At 44.3% G+C, this 17,109-nt stretch overlaps 1 protein-coding gene across 2 annotated transcripts in view; it reads left to right on the forward strand.

The window, feature by feature from the left end:
• KCNH1 (potassium voltage-gated channel subfamily H member 1) overlaps positions 1–17,109 on the forward strand; it is a 476,905-nt gene that overhangs the window by 139,505 nt on the left and 320,291 nt on the right. The window lies entirely within an intron of this gene.

Raw genomic sequence — 17,109 nt, forward strand, 5'->3', positions numbered from 1 at the left:
CCTTAGTGCGGTTTTCAGGGGAAAAATTTATATAAGACCCGGTCTTATTTTCAGGAAAAGACGGTATGTACCATTGATTCCATATGTACCATTCATTCCATATGCTGATACTAGCCTTCCATGGATGTAGGAAAAGATGGGGGAGGAACAATTCCTCCCTAGAAAATCTAGGAGGGAATGAGAGGAGTAACATACACCCAGTCGTGATGGTGTCACTGTTTTACTATCAAGTAGCAGAAAAGAGTCTATGTCCAGTTCTGGTAATATCCTCTCCACTGAATATATTATTGTATATAAAAAACCCTTGAATGGTTAACAGATGCTCACTAATCGGCACATATTTCCCATTCCACCTAATTCCTCTCCCCACTCTGCCCAACCTTACAATCTCATCCTCACCCTCATTCATGCTCCCTGTGATCAATTCCCTGACATTATTCCATTGATTCTGCTCTCAATCCAGCTCCCTCACCTTCTTCTACCATTGGTTTCCATAAAATTAATGTAATATCAGGTTAGGATTTCAAACTGATCAGTACTCTTTACTGCACTTAACTCTGACTGAAGTATTTGTAGATGATGGAGACAGTGTCACGTATTCATCCGCACATAAAAATATGGTTAATGGCATTTACTGCCCTGACAAGAAAAGTTGTGCCGAGCAGCAATCAAATCCACAGGAGGGTTTGTGCTGAGCAGCAATCATGCAAATGGAAACCTGGTAATTGCCTTTGGGGTCACAGGCCGGTTACAGCCTATCAGATCCACAGGAGGGGTATTTAGGCCCAGTTCTCCTCTTGCTCAGTGCCCTGTTGTGGTTTCATGCGTATGGTTATCCGAGAGTGCGTTCCTGATCTTGATTTTCTGATATTTGACTTTGGCTTTGTTTTGACTTCCCTGATATCTGGTATCCTTGACTTTTGGCTTTCCCTCATCTTTGTGTCTGATTCTGTGTCCCTGACCTCGGCTAGTATTTTGACTATTCTTGGAGACGTTAAGTCCGGCCATTCTAAGGTCCAGTTATACGTTATCCTTAGTCCTAGGTGTGACACAGTACTGCGTGCTGGATCAACTTGTAATCCTGACAGACAGGCTGTAAATGCTAGATATACATTACACCTTTGCTTTGGTGAGTGTAGTACATAAAGTATCAAGAAGTCACATGGCTTTTTTTTGTCTGTGAATTCTAGCATGTTGTTCTAAACCAAAACTTGATTGGTTTAAAGGGTACTTGTTATGACAATAAAACAAAATATTATACATGATAGAGAATCTACATGATAGAGAATACGATTTCACCTATGCAGTGTGCTAGCAGAATTGCTAACAAATGCCTTGATTTCTGCAAAATCAGAAGTTAAAATAACTTTCCCCCTACTCTCAGTCAATTCAGTCTATGCCAAACCTGTGTCAATTAGCACAGAGGTAAAAAGGCTGTGCTCTGTGTGTCTGTTATTAGTGAACCCCTCCTCTTGATGTCTCTTATGTTTGTTTTCAGCTTATGTGAAAGCAATGCCTGCAAGGAGAAGTAGGAAGGAGGGGGCAGGCTCTGTGTGAGAGCAGCACGGACATAGGAGAGAAACAACCAGAATTATTTATTGCAGCAGCTTTGTACAGGTAATCTGAGAATGGAGATAGAGAACAGATAGCCACCATAAAGTGTTGGGGACTTTTCACTTGTTATGGGAAGTAAGTATGTACTTCCCAAACAGGGATTTGCAGGAGAGATTTGTATTACAGAAAGTATAAAACCCTATGAAAATATGATTGATGGTCTCAGCAGAAGACAGGGGTAATAAAAATAAATATGAGCTTTTAATAGCATCAAGGTAAGAAACATTTAATGTGAGTCAAGTCAAATTATTAGAAAACTGCAAACCTATATCTATCATGACAGATTTACATTTCCTTCATATGCCTATATCGCATTGCCATTTGCCTCCAAGATCATTGAGAGAGTTGTGTATGCGAGACTGACAGACTTTCTCGAATCCAACTCTCTGCTTGACCGGCTTCAGTCTGGATTCTGCGCTCGTCACTCTGTTGAAACAGCTGTGACCAAAGCAGGGGAGGGCTGGCAGCCTTAGGCCTGGGGGGTAAAACCAGTCAAGTGGCCCATTGCGCCACCAAATCAGTTCACCATCCATGCCCACCTTTTTCTGGTTTTATAACGGATATTGATGTTATGCTAATCAGTAGCTCTTTGCCATACCCGCTCCTTCACGGCTCTGACTTTCAATGTTGTCAGAGCACAGGCTGAGAATCTCTGAGCCTGTGCTCTGACTCACTAACTGAGCGCCGGAACCACGAGGGAGAGGATTTGATCTGACTGCACCTACTGCTGGTGCGCACCAGTGGACCACCAGCGAATCATTTAAATTAAATATGCTGGTGTACCCAACTTGTGAGCTGTGTTGGCCGCCGGGCGACTCTGTTGTCATGGCACCCTGCGTGACCGCACAGCTTGCCCACCCTAACGGCTGGCCCTGCTGACACACACTGATGTTACTACTTAGACATCCCTCAATATTAATACAGAGATGAGAGTAAACACCAATAAACTGTGGAAACAGAGCTGATCCCCCCAAATTTATAAAGGTTTGCTTAGAGGATTTATTCAAGATTAAATCATGCCTCCTCCTCTCTCCCCCATGCGCTGCTCTGTAGGCTGGGAGGAAGTGAAGAGTAATCACAGTCTCCCAGCACAACGCCACCTGTGGCTGCATGGGGAACAGCTGTTTAATGTAATACTTGCAGGACGGCCAGCTGCCGCAGAACCTCTTTGTTTCCGTCTCTGCAAAGGGCTCTAGGCACTGCTTGTTGTGAGTGTGAGCCACTGTAAATTAGGGGCAGAGGGCACTTGCACTGTGGTCAAGACGGGTCTGGGCAGGAGGAGAGTGCAGTGCAATCAGTGCACTCCCCTCCTGTGGGTCACCAGTAGACTGGTGCACCTGCCCAGGATCAGAGCCGGTGCAAGGATTTTTGCCGCCCTAGACAAAATATAAATTTGCCGCCCCCCCCATGTGACATCACAATTCCCCACCCATATGATCTGCCATATGAACTAACGCCAGTGCTGCACACAGTGTGTGTTTACATTAAAAAGCCTGCAGGGACCAGCTATAGACACCAGAACCACTTCATTAAGCTATAGTGTCCCTTTAATGTGAGGTAAATTATAGATTAGTGTCACTAATAATATACTAGATTGCCTACTTACAATTAGATGAGGATGATGATGGGCTGCAGTTTGGCTCCACTGGTCTGGTGTAGAACAGGACCTCTGGAGGCTGTTTGCAACTGTGGTCACAAAATTCAACGTTCTGGGAGAATTGGAAGCAGCTCCATTTTTGGGGGGCCTCTTACACAGCTCAAGGTCTGGGCCCCAGTGCCTGACGGTGAGTATGCCCATAAGGCCCACTCATAAGTCCACTTATATGTTCCACCCACCCATGAGCTCGCTCACAGGGAGTGGAGTGTGTAGGGGATGTGTTATGTGTTATCTCATATGTGTGCTTATGATATGTAGTGTATAGGGATACCAGTTTGTGCAGGTGATGCAGTGTGTTTGTGTGTAGTGGAAGCAGTGTGTATTTGTGTATAAGGGATGTATTATGTGTTTCTGGTTGTGTGTGAGGGATGCATTGTGTGAATCTGTGTTTGTATGCATAAGGGATGCAAGGTGTGTGTCTGTATGTGTGTGCATTGAGTGTAAGAGATGCATTGTGTTTCTGTGTGTAAGAAAAACAGTGTGTGTGTAAGGGTTTGCATTGTATGTTTCTGTGTATGTGTGCAAATGATGCATTGTCTTTGTGTGTAAGGTTTGCATTGTGTGTGTGTGTAATGGATGCATTGTGTGTTTCTCTGTGTGTAAGTGAAGCATGTTCTGTTTCTGTGTATGTATAGGGATGCATTGTATGTTTCTGTGTATGTATAGGGGTGCATTGTGTGTTTCTGTGTATGTATAGGGATGCATTGTGTGTGTGTGTGTGTGTGTGTGCGCGTAGTGTTATAGAGCTCCCTGTCTTGCCCCCTGTCCTATAGAGCTATCCCTTCTGTCCCTTAGAGCTCTCCCCTGCCCCTTAGTGGTCTCTCCTCTCCCCCACCCTCCCCTAGCGGTCTCTTCTCACACTCACCCACCCTCCCTGTGCTCTTCTCATCCCCCCTCCACCCTCCCTGTGTTCTTCTCACTCCTCCCTCTGTGTGTTCTCACCCCCCTGTGTTCTTCTTACCCCCCTCCTCCCTGTGTTCTTCTTACCCCCCTCCTCCCTGTGTTCTTCTTACCCCCCCTCCTCCCTGTGTTCTTCTTACCCCCCCTCCTCCCTGTGTTCTTCTTACCCCCCCTCCTCCCTGTGTTCTTCTTACTCCCCCCTTCGTATTACTCCCCCCTTCTTCTTACCCCCTTCTTCTTACCCCCTTCTTCTTACCCCCTTCTTCTTACCCCCTTCTTCTTACTCCCCCTTCTTCTTCTTACTCCCCCTTCTTCTTCTTACTCCCCCTTCTTCTTCTTACTCCCCCTTCTTCTTACTCCCCCTTCTTCTTCTTACTCCCACTTCTTCTTCTTACTCCCCCTTCTTCTTCTTACTCCCCCTTCTTCTTCTTACTCCCCCTTCTTCTTCTTACCCCCCTCTTCTTCTTACCCCCCTCTTCTTCTTACCCCCCTCTTCTTCTTACCCCCTTCTTCTAATTACTCCCCACTCTTGTTCTTACTCCCCCCTTCTTCTTCTTACCCCCCTCTTTTTCTTATCTCCCCTCCTTACTTCCCCCTTCTTCTTACTCTCCTCCTCCCCTCTTCTTACTCTCCCCCCCTCCCCTCTTCACTTCCCCCTTCTTCTTACTCTCCCCTCACCCCTCTTCTTACTCTCCCCCCTCCCCTCTTCTTACTCTCCCCCCTCCCCTCTTCTTACTCTCCCCCCTCCCCTCTTCTTACTCTCCCCCCCTCCCCTCTTCTTACTCTCCCCCCCTCCCCTCTTCTTACTCTCCACCCCCTCCCCTCTTCTTACTCTCCCCCCCTCTTTTTACTCTCCCCCTCCCCTCTTCTTACTCTCCCCCTCCCCTCTTCTTACTCTCCCCCCTCTTTTTACTCCCCTCCCCTCTTTTTACTCTCCCCCTCCCCTCTTCTTACTCTCCCCCCTCTTTTTACTCCCCTCCCCTCTTTTTACTCTCCCCCCTCCCCTCTTCTTACTCTCCCCCCTCTTTTTACTCTCACCCTCCCCTCTTTTTACTCTCCCCCTCCCCTCTTTTTACTCTCCCCCTCCCCTCTTTTTACTCTCCCCTCCCCTCTTTTTACTCTCCCCCTCCCCTCTTTTTACTCTCCCCCCTCCCCCCTTCTTCTTACCCTCTCCCCTGTAGGTGGCCGAGCTGCACTCCGGTCCGCGGTCCCGGCCGGAGTGATAGGAAGGTGCTCAGTGTGCACCTTCCTGTCAGTCCGGCCGGGTACAGGAAACAGAAACTCCTGTTCCGCGCGGAACAGGAGTTTCTGTTTCCTGTACCCGGCCGGACTGACAGGAAGTGCACACTCAGGGACCGCGGACCGGAGTGCAGCTCGGCCACCTACAGGGGAGGGGAGGGAGGGAAAAGCAGCTGCAGCCGCCGAGCGCTCTTTACAGAGCGCTCGGCGGCTGCATCATTTAAAGGGCCAGCCCGCCGCGGCCGGTCCTAAAATAATTTCGGGCGGCCTGGGGGGCAATTGCCTCCCTGCCCCCCGGCCCAGCCCGCCCCTGGACCAAAGTATCCAACGATTTAATCGCTGCTAAATATCGTGTCCATTACCCTATCCTAATTCTCCTTGATCTTTCTGATGCCTTTGACACTGTTGATCATCAAAAGTTTCTTCTCATTCTCTGTAAGCTCGGTCTACGAGATACTGCTCTCTCCTGGTGCTCCTCCTACCTATCCCAGCATTTTTTCCAGTGTTTCCAGTGTTTCTTTCTCTGGCTCTGCCTCTTCCCCCAAACCTCTCTCTGTTGGCGTTCCCCAAGGTTCTTTCCTTGGTCCCCTATCGTTCTCAGTCCACACTGCCTCCCTTGGTAAACTCATCAGCTCCTTTGACTTCCATCATATCATTTATAAGCAGATGACACGCAAATCTACCTGTCCTCTCCTGATCTCTCTCCCCCCATCTTGACTCGTGTCTCTGACTGCCTCTCCGCACTTTCCAACGGGATGGCTGCTCACTTGCTTAAACTCAACCTGTCCAAAACAGAAGTTCTGGTATTTCCTCCCTCATGTGTTGCTACTACCGTGTCTGTCTCCCTCCAAGTCAGCGGTGCCACCATCACCTCTACTCGCAGGCTCGCTGCCTAGGTGTTCTCTTTGACTCTGACCTCTCCTTCACCCCTCATGTCCAGTCGATTGCCAAATCCTGCCGCTTCCATCTCAAAAAAATTAATTGCATACGCCCCTATTTAACATGAGATGCAGCTAAGGTGCTGGTCCATGCCGTTGTTCTTTCTCGCCTTGACTACTAAAATCCCCATCTCAGTGGTCTTACGTGTTCCCAGATTGCACTGTTGCAATCTATAATGAATGCGGCGGCGAGGCTCATTTTTCTGTCCGCCCACACCTCCCACGCCTCCCCCTCTGTCAGTCCATACATTGGCTTCCAGTTAGATATAGGGCTTAATTTAAGATTTTGGTTTAAGATTTTGGTTTAAGCTTAATTTAAGATTTTTGGCTTTCTTACAAATCCCTACATAATAGTGCTGCAACCTACCTATCCTCCCTACTACACAAATATGTCCCGTCGAGGCCCCTGCACTCTGCCAAAGACCTACGTCTATCCTCTGTCCATACTCCAACATCTGAGGTTAACACAGTAAAGGAGTTTAAGCATGCGCTAGATGGGCCGAATGGTTCTTATCTGACGTCACATTCTATATGTATACATATATATATATATATGAAACAAGGGGGGGTTGGCTGCACTCACCTGTCACCTGAACATGCATAAATGGGGGTGCCGCTGGGGGCCAATTTATACAATACACAAGATCCAGCGCACTCACCTATCCACTAAGCAGCAACTTCAATGTTGAAAGATTTTTTTACATTTTTTTTTTTTAACCCCTAAAGGACCAAACTTCTGGAATAAAAGGGAATCATGACATGTCACACATGTCATGTGTCCTTAAGGGGTTAAACACCTAATCTAGGTAAAAATAATGGGAGTTTAGTTACATTATATGATCATACATTGCATTAGCCTGCCACAACGTCAATGTACCCCATCTTTGGCAGATCCTACACTAACAGCCTAATGCCTGCTCTTATGAGATTAACCCACTTACTTGGGGAAAAAATTCCATCTAGGGCTCTCTGCAGTACAAGGCTAAATAGGGCCCTGGGATGAGGCACCTGTGACGGGGAGGGGTGCAAACCAAGGAGTTGGCCAGACTCCCAAATATATGTATATGAAACAAGGGGGGGGGGGGGTTGGCTGCACTCACCTGAACATGCATAAATGGGGGTGCTGCTGGGGGCCAAATTATACAATACACAAGATCCAGTGCACTCACCTATCCACTAAGCAGCAACTTCAATGTTGAAAGATTTTATTTGCTTTTTTAAAAACACCTAATCTAGGCAAAAATAATGGGGATTTAGTTACATTATATGATCATACATTGTATTAGCCTGCCACAACGTCAATGTACCCCATCTTTGGCAGATCCTACACTAACAGTCTAATGTCTTATGAGATTAACCCACTTACTTGGGGGGAAAAATCCATCTGGGGCTCTCTGCAGTACAAGGCTAAATAGGGCCCTGGGATGAGGCACCTGTGACATTTTTATATATATATAAAAAATGAATAAACTCTTGCACTCACGCTTGAATGTCCCTTGATTACCGGGTGCTAGTTATCCAAGGCTTCAGTATCTATTGTCCAAAAAGGTAGCTGCACTCACGGAATTAAAAGTCCAATTTTTATTAGAAAATATTTAAAATACGATCAACCTTTTAGTCCTGTATATAGGACTTTCTTCAGAATCAACATTATCCTGAAGAAAGTCCTATATACAGGACTGAAACCTTGATCGTATTTGAAATATTTTCTAATAAAAATTGGACTTTTAATTCCGTGAGTGCAGCTACCTTTTTGGACAATATATATATAATATATATATCTCATTAATAAAATTAGAAAAGTCAACACTAAAGTAGTGTTTACAAAAACAGAAAGGAAGGAGATCACAAATATTGGGAGGGAGATCAGTTAAAAAAGCATTCAGGATATTATACAGAAAAGGATTTTCAGAGTTAAAGCTAATCAAAATCCCATAGGAAAATGACATTGTTTTAGTGTGGTTTTGAGCATATATATACCTAGGCAATTTTAGCAAGTGTTTTATTAATTAATTTGTCTTCTTTACTATTCCAGTGTTGTGCAGTATTTTAGAGAGAACACCGGTCTCTATAATTTTAGTGCATAGCGTAGGAGTAGATTTTGTGCATTGTCTAAACATTCTTTTTCGCATGATGTTTAGTGTTTAGAAAATAGCTTTTTTTTTCAATTATTCATTTACTAGGACCCCATGGTACCCTAATCAAATGCAAACTTTGCAGGTCACGCTGGGCTGAAATGGCAGTATTAAAATGTATTTATGTTTTATTTTTGTTGCAGTAAAGAAAGAAGGTGACATCATTACTCTTTGGGGGATTAAATTTGATTCTTTTTGTGTTCTTGTGTACTTGTGTTAAAATGTATTTTATACAATTTTATTTGGATAACGTCTTTAACAGCAGGAACATGCATTGCCACCTTTGTCCCCTGCTTACTGCATTTATTTTAAAACCATTTCTACAGCATACATTTATTTTAATTATCTAAAATTTTGACTTCCCACCAGTGTGGGACTATTTTAACAGCTTTTACTCTTTATACCCAAATTATGTTTTATGTAGTTACCATTAAAAAAGAGTCACTTCTTTTTTTGCGTGTGTGTATGGTTGGTGAAGAATTCTTTAAATAGAAAAGCACTTAATTTACCATGGACTTCTATTAATTTATCAATCGATGGTTTCGTCTGTACCTCTATAGTACTGGGAAGCCCAATTAAATGACACACACGTTGCTGTTTCAAAAGGACTACAATTTTAATTGTCTCACACAATAGTATATGAAATGAGGATTATACATGGCCGTCCACTCCACTCACCGCCAGGCAGGTACCCGCTGTATGCTGCAGGGGACCCGTCCTCCGGGGGACTAGAACGCCGGGAGCAAGCCTCTCCCCGGCTCCGGTAGCCCGTGCACTTGCGGGTCGAGGTTGGTGATCGCTGATTACAGTTAAATTTACGTTTTACAGGTGAAATCGAGTATATTGTGCAGGAGCTGTGCTTCCCTGCGACTGCTAGGCTCGGCTGCCCGGCCCCGCCCCCGGCTTTCATTTAATATCAAATATTTAGCTATGAAACATAACTTAATATGAAAAAAATGGGAGAAAATAAGAAATGTTATTTTTTTAGTTCTACATGACGTTTTAACTGTCAATGTCATAATACTGTTTGCTTTTACTGCAATAAAATACACATATTTGTAGTCAGCAAAGTCTCACGTGTAAAACAGTACCCCCTATGTACAGGTTTTATGGTGTTTTGGGAAGTTACAGGGTCAAATATAGCATGTTACATTTGAAATTGAAATTCGCCAGATTGGTTACGTTGCCTTTGAGACTGTATGGTAGCCCAGGAATTAAATTTACACCCATAATGGCATACCATTTGCAATAGTAGACAACCCAAGGTATTGCAAATGGGGTATGTCCAGTCTTTTTAGTAGCCATTTGGTCACAAACACTGGGCAAAGTTAGCGTTGGTATTTGTTTGTGTGTAAAAAATGCAAAAAACGCCAATTTTGGCCAGTGTTTGTGACTAAGTGGCTACTAAAAAAGACTGGACATACCCCATTTACAATACCTTGGGTTGTCTTTTATTGCAAATGGTATGCCATCATAGGGGTAATTTTCATTCTTGGGCTACCATAGGGTCTCAAAGGCAACGTAACCAATCTGGCGAATTTTAATGTGAAAAAAATGAAACACAAGCCTTATATTTGATGCTGTAACTTTTGAAAACACCATAAAACCTGTACATGAGGGGTACTGTTGTACTCGGGAGACTTCGCTGAACACAAATATTTGTGTTTCAAAACAGTAAAAAGTATCGCAGCAATAATATCGTCCGTGTAAGTGCTGCTGTTTGTGCGTGAAAAATGCAAAAAACTTTACTTTTGTGTGTGTGTATGAGTGCAGTGTGTGTATGTATGAGTGCAGTGTGTGTGAGTGCAGTGTGTGTGTATGAGTGCAGTGTGTATGAATGCAGTGTGTGTGTGTGTGTGATGCAGAGTGTGATGCGGAGACTTGGTGGGGGGTTATTTTTTAATTATTATTTCATATTGTTTTTTTGTTTAATTGATATTTTTTTATTATTATTTTTTATTTCATTATTTTTTATTTTATTATTATTATTTATATATATATTAATTTTTTCGTCCCCTCCATCCCTGGTGGTCCAGTGGCATTGGTAGTTCAGTGGGGGCAAGAGGGGGGCTGGCAGGGAGCACTTACCTCTCCTGCAGCTCTTGTCAGCTCCCTTCTCCTCCGCGCCGGTCCGGTCAGCTCCTCTGTCAGCTCACACTGTAAGTCTCGCGAGAGCCACACTATGACCCCGCGGCTCTCGCGAGACTTACACTGGGAGCTGACAGAGGTGCTGAACGGACCGGCACAGAGGAGAAGGGAGCTGACAGGAGCTGCAGGAGAGGTAAGCGCTCGCTGCCTGCCCCCTGTCTGTATTATGGCAATGTAAATTGCCATAATACAGACAGTGACTCGAGTATAAGACGAGTTCGGGTTTTTTAGCACAAAAAATGTGCTGAAAAACTCGTCTTATACTCGAGTATATAGGTATATATATAATTATTAATAGTAAAATACACCTAGACAGTGTATGTGTGTGTGTATATATATATATATATATATATATACGTAGATCATATTTATATAATATATATATATGATCTAAGTATATATATATATTTTTTTTTTACACTTATTTTAATTAATTTTATTTTATTTCCAGTTAGTCCCCCTGCTGGCAATGCCTGAGCCAGCTAACCCGGCCATGTGATTGTGAGGTCCTCGCAAGGACCTCACTCTCACATGGCCGGGGGGGTCCCCAGGAGGAAGGACCCCCAACCGCGATCGCCGACGTGGGTAAGTAACAAAAAAACAGAGGGCGTACTATTACGCCCGGCGGCGTTTAGAGCCGCTTAAAACAGGGCGTAATAGTACGCCCTCCGGTCTTAAAGGGTTAAAGAACATTTTTTGTGATTACTTTCCAATTCTATATTCTTTAGATGTTTTTCATCTATGGTGGTTTTTGACTGGAGTCTTGTACGGAGTTCAAGCCAGCTATGGAATGTTCTCTCGTAAGCTGGTGTCTTCTCATGTCATTTCAAATTCCGGCTCAGGTGTGTCTAATTATTTGTTCCTCTAGAACTTAACACTTAAAGCTGATGTAGTGAGTTCTGGTTGGAAGACTTTGCAGCAAAAACCAATAAATAGCTTTCTTGGTCTTTGAGTACATGAGCCACGGTCTCTCCACTTTCTCCAAATTGGGTAGTTTCCGCCAATAATGCATCCTATGAAAACTTATTTTGCTCTCAGATTTGTCTTTGGGAAAACTGAAACTTTTCACCTGGTGTAGATCATGTGTTACCAAAAAATCAATCAGTTTGCTGCTCATCTTTGGCCAGAGCCAAATACTTGAATTCAGAGTGACACTCTTGGAGCGGTTATTCCACCATGCTGGACTTTCCTCTTCAGGAACATGCACAGCTTCATCAATTTGAGATGTTAAAGTGGATGCAGTAGCAATAATTTCAAGTAGTTCTTTCTTCATTCTGAAGCTCCTGTTCCACAGGAGATTTGTCTTGACTCCCTGGTTTAATAAACTTCAGCATATCTCCTTTCTGTTTAGATAAGGAAGCCTTCTTCGCTTCTCTAATCTTTGCATATTGTGCACCAGAAAGACGTATGCTGCTGTATACTGTTGGCACACAAGTAGGACAAAAACAATACTATAATATTGTGCATCAAGAGAACAAATCACATGCTTCTTTGTGCCCACATCATTTGCTACTTTGCTTGTATTGCCTTTGCCTTGTGTGACCAGTACTTGTCGGCCTCCTGTTCTCTAATGCATGTCTGTCAGTCAGTCTCAGATTGTCAGGTGACCCAGCTCTCTGACAGATGGGCAGAGGACAGCATCAGGAGGAAGAAGGGCCTGTGCACATTGAAGTTTGCATTGACCCTGCACTTTTACAATGTCACACTATTGGAGGAGCTGGCTAGGGGAGATTTTTCCCTAACCTGCCTCTCCTCCATTTTATAGGTTATTGCCCCATTTTGTGTTTCTTATCCCCTCTTTCTTTTATTGAGATGTTAGGAGGGCACGCAAAGGAAATAATGTTAAATCAGAATATGGCTGCTTGGAAAACAAGATTAATATACAGAGCTTGAGTAAGTAACTATTTGAGACTTGGCCCCTGTTTTCCTTTCTATGTTTTCTTGTTCTCTGTTGATTTCCATTAATAACCCTTTCTACTGACCCTTTCCATATGCCAGAATGATTAAGGAAAAACTTTACCACAATATGGAAAGTTTTTCACATGGAAGAGGAATGGGGATTGGGCAGTGGAATATCTACTAACCTGTTGTATTTGAAGCAGTCAGCAGAGCTGTAGATTAACTCAGGCAGCCAGGGAAGTCCTCCTCTGCTGTTCTCGCTGAAGGCTCTCTGTCAGCTTCTTTCTCTGAGGGCTCTCTGCAGGCTTTGCTCTCTGCTCTCTCAAAAGGCTCCTCTACTCCGCACTCACCTTATGGGCTGCTCTAAGACTCCTCTGCCGCCCAGCAACAAGATTGTTTTACTTTATACTGGGCTGGCTAATAGTGTACACTGAAGGATGCAGTCAATCAAGTGTTGATGGCTGTTGAGAGGTAAAACTTGTGTTTTTATTGGCTGGCTAATAGTGTACACTGCAGCCAATCAAGATACTTGAGGTGAGGTAGTATTAATTATATTAAAATACAATTATAAGCAGCACCTTGCTGCTCATCACTCAAGCTGCATTCTGCATTTCTGCTGTTCAAACAATGCAATTCAAAAGTTAACCTCGAGTGATTTGGGGTTACAGTTTGAATTAAATGATTGAGCGGCAGACCGTGAATGTCTGCCACTTCAGGAAGCAATAATTTGGGCCATCATGGCACTTTTTGACACCAAAAGAGTTAAGGTAGGTATCGCACCTTTGACCTCCCCTGTAGGGGGAGGGGGGACTACAGTACTGTCCAAGTCCATCCAATTCCCCCCTAGTACAAACAGTACTGTCCTTCTTCCTTCCCCCTACAGTGTGCATCCATCAATCACTGAAGTTCTGGCACAATTTATAGATAAAGCCAGAACTTCAATAGAATTTGCAACATGCCGCCTGGGGGGTCTGGCAGCCTGCTCTTGCCTTATTAACAGCAGCAGTCCTCAGGGGAGTAGCATCCGGCAGTGCCTCTCCTGTCTCCTCCTCCGAACTTCCAAAGTCTGTCTTCATTAAAAATCATGAAGCCAGGCAGGCTGGCTGCTTAACTCACTGACAGTGAGGTAAGCAGCCAGCCTGCCTGGCTTCATGATTTTCAATGAAAAGAGACTTCGGAGGAGAGGCAGTGCCGGCACCAAAGGGTTAGTGCAACACTGTCCGCAGCTGCCAGAATCCCCCATGGCGGGGGCCAGGCGCCGCGGCTGCAGATATACTCACGGCTCACTCACTGACTGAAGTGAAGTTTGAACCGGCAGTTCACTTCCGGCACGATACGGTCATACTGCAGTTCAGTCAGAATAGAAAAGTGAGGTAGGCAGTGGCGGCGATAAAGTGACGCATGGAGCCATGTCTCCACCGCGGCCTATGGACAGGCCGGCCCTGCATGCAATGACACCCCGGTTACAGAGAATGTAAAATGTATTGGAATCGGGATCTGTGGCATCTTCAACCTACAGAACACACTAGGCTCAAACTAGGCTCAATAAAGGAGGCAGTAAATGTAGCGATGCCCAGGTTGTGACTGATTATGTTGAGTGCACCTGGATTGCAGCCATTTCCCAGCACTCTGACACTGACTCCTCGATTCAGAATTACCGAATAGGATAAACAGTCCAACTGAAATATATAGTTAGAATTTTAAAGGGATAGTTGTTATATGCACAGTTAGTTGCTATGGTCTGTGCCTGCGCAGTGTGAGTGGCATTGAATAGTCTCTGCTGGGCTATCAGTGATTATGTATCCTTGCAGGGATGCCCTTCAGAATAAAGCTGTGTGCGAAATAGTAATGGGCCAAATAATGGAGTTTGCACACATCCATTTCTCACTGTCATATCCGTGGATGTTATGCAAACTAGATCATGGCCTTATCTGTGTTCCGCCATTAATATAATGATTCCGTAAAGCCGTGTGGACAGACGTGTTGCAACATTGTACATCTTTTATAGAGTGCATGCTGTTTTCATGTGATATATGTCAGAATTGATTTATGCAGGTTGTTTGCAGGGGACTTGGTAACAATGTGCCTGATAAGTCTGCTGTCAGAAACATTACGATAATCTGAAATGAAGAAAATAACCAATAAAAATATAACGAAAGGGTCCAACGGACTACGCAAAGGAGTGAAGCATCAAACTACATCTTTATATTAAATTAGGAATTATTGCTTACATTGTTTAATATTCATTTTTGTGACTTTTGTTTTATTTATTAGTTTTTATTGATCAAAGCAATAAATGGGGTGCAAAAAGGAGGACAGGCAAAGCTGAACACAAAAGAATAATGTATATGTTGGTAGAAAATGGAGTGGATTTTAAAGGGACACTATATTCCCCAGAAAAGCTACAGCTTAATGCAGTGGTTCTGGTGTTTCCTGTCCCTACAGACATTTTCATGTAAACACTGCATTTTCAGGTAAAAGGCAGTGTTTACATTACTGCATAGAAACACCTCCAGTGACAGTCACTCAGACTTCTCTATGAAGATATGCTAATTGGTGTAGCGCTGCTTTTTTTCCTATAGGAAAGCATTGGACTGGCTGGGGTTGGCAATTTTGAGTGGAGTTGGAGCCAGTGCCGGCAGATTCTGGCCGCTCTGGAAATCCTAAATCTTACTTGAAAAAGTTTTGATACCTTTTTAAGGGGGGAAAGGAAGGGCAGGCCACCTGAAATGTTTTTTAACACAATAGGGTCAGAGTACACGTTTGTATTCCTGAGCCTATTGTGTTCCTTCAACACATAGTCCTGCCTAAACGGAACTCTCAGTTCTAGAAAAGCTATTGTGACGAAGTGCCCTTCGCCACTTTGTCCTGGAGAGGCCTGCTTGCCTGCCTCCTCCCCTGTGACTATGGCCCTGGACTGTATTGCCCTGGAAAACGTACATTTGGGCATAATGGATTTGTGTATACTGCTCCTGGCCCTTTTAATACTTGGAAGCAGTGTTTCAACGTTTTAACTGGCACTTCGAATACAGTCGAAGTGCCGAAGCCGTCGAAGTACCAAAGCCGTCGAACTATCGAAGCCGTCGAAGTGGCCGCCATTACAGCCGAACACGTGGCGGCGGCCATCTTAAGGCAACCGAACGCGGTCAGCGGTGACCTGTACTTTCCCTTATCCTTCGACACCACAGCTGGAGACTAAGTCCCGTTCGAACGTTCGAACACCCGTTCGAATGGGACTTTATCATCTTTTCAGGGGAAATAGATCGCCACTCGACTAGCGATCACCGCGGAAGTTTTAACCGCATTTGACTTCGACACTTCGACAAAAGTCGAAGTGCGTTCGACTATTCGAACACCGCTTTCGGATGGGACTTTACCGTTTTTCAGGACAGAAATAGACCGACCACACAGCCTGAATCTGTGGAACTGTTTTGGGGCATGCAAACAGGCATGCGGGAAAGTTATGAAAGTGCATACAAATGTATAAAAATGTGTAAGTTTTAGCTTGGAGATAATTGAGTAGATATAGTAGGAAACTCAATTATCTCCCAAGCAGAGGGGAGGGAACCTGTGGGCTGTACTATTCTGTTATTGGTTATTTTATGCCTCCCCCTGGGTGTGTCCTGTGTGTACTTTTTGTAATAAAAAGCAGGCTGGGTGTCCCAGTCCTGAGTTCTTCTTGACCCTTCAAAACGTAGCCTCGTCTCGTTATTGGAGGGAATTGCTGTATCACACTGGGGATTGCTATGCTCTGCATATTCCCCTGAGCTTTAATCCCTTAGCTCTTTTAAGAGCTTGTTCCGGATACGCTCTCCTGGAGGAGAGGTCTTCCCCACACGGTCCTGGAGGACAGAAGCCGATCCAGGGTGGAAGAAAGACGGCGCGGCTCCAGTTAAGCTACGGCGGTTGTGGAGTCTGCGGTGGTTGTGGTGTCGTCTGCAGTGCTTGGAGTCCTCTGAGAGCGCTAGGAGCATCCATCAACGGAGGGTACTCGGTCGGAGTACACGGAGCTCCGTTACACCTATATCTCCTGGTTCCTTCCCCCCAGTAAATTCTATTTCAGTGTAAACAGAAATATACTGTCCCATGATGGATTGGGCATGTGTCTGCTCTTTCAGGCATCTAACTGTCATACACATACATGCACGCTCTGCATTTTTTACAGCAGTGCACTATGTGAGTCAACTCATTTACATACTAGCATGAAACTAATTTGAAATAAACTACAAAGAACTTTAAAATATCAGCACAACTTATAGCTAACTAAAAGAATGTGACAGTTGCTCTTTAATTATATCATATTTTGTTTTTAGAAGCAGTGTTCCCTTTAAGGTGAAACTGTACAGGCTGGAGTTTTGCAGACCCATGCATGCTTTCTGACCCGTACAATCTGTCATCTCAACAAGGGTCTCTTGAGATGCAGTAGCTGGTGGGGTATAGTATACAATGCAAAACATAGAGAGGCAAAGCATATAAAATGACGTGTCACATCTGTGAACAGAAGAAAAAAGTAGCCCAGTGTGAAAAGGAGATAAAATATTATTTGAGTTAGTGTCAAAGATGGAAGTTATAGGGATTG

The sequence above is a fragment of the Pelobates fuscus genome, chromosome 2 (genome assembly GCF_036172605.1).
Source record: "Pelobates fuscus isolate aPelFus1 chromosome 2, aPelFus1.pri, whole genome shotgun sequence".
NCBI classification, from domain to species: domain Eukaryota; kingdom Metazoa; phylum Chordata; class Amphibia; order Anura; family Pelobatidae; genus Pelobates; species Pelobates fuscus.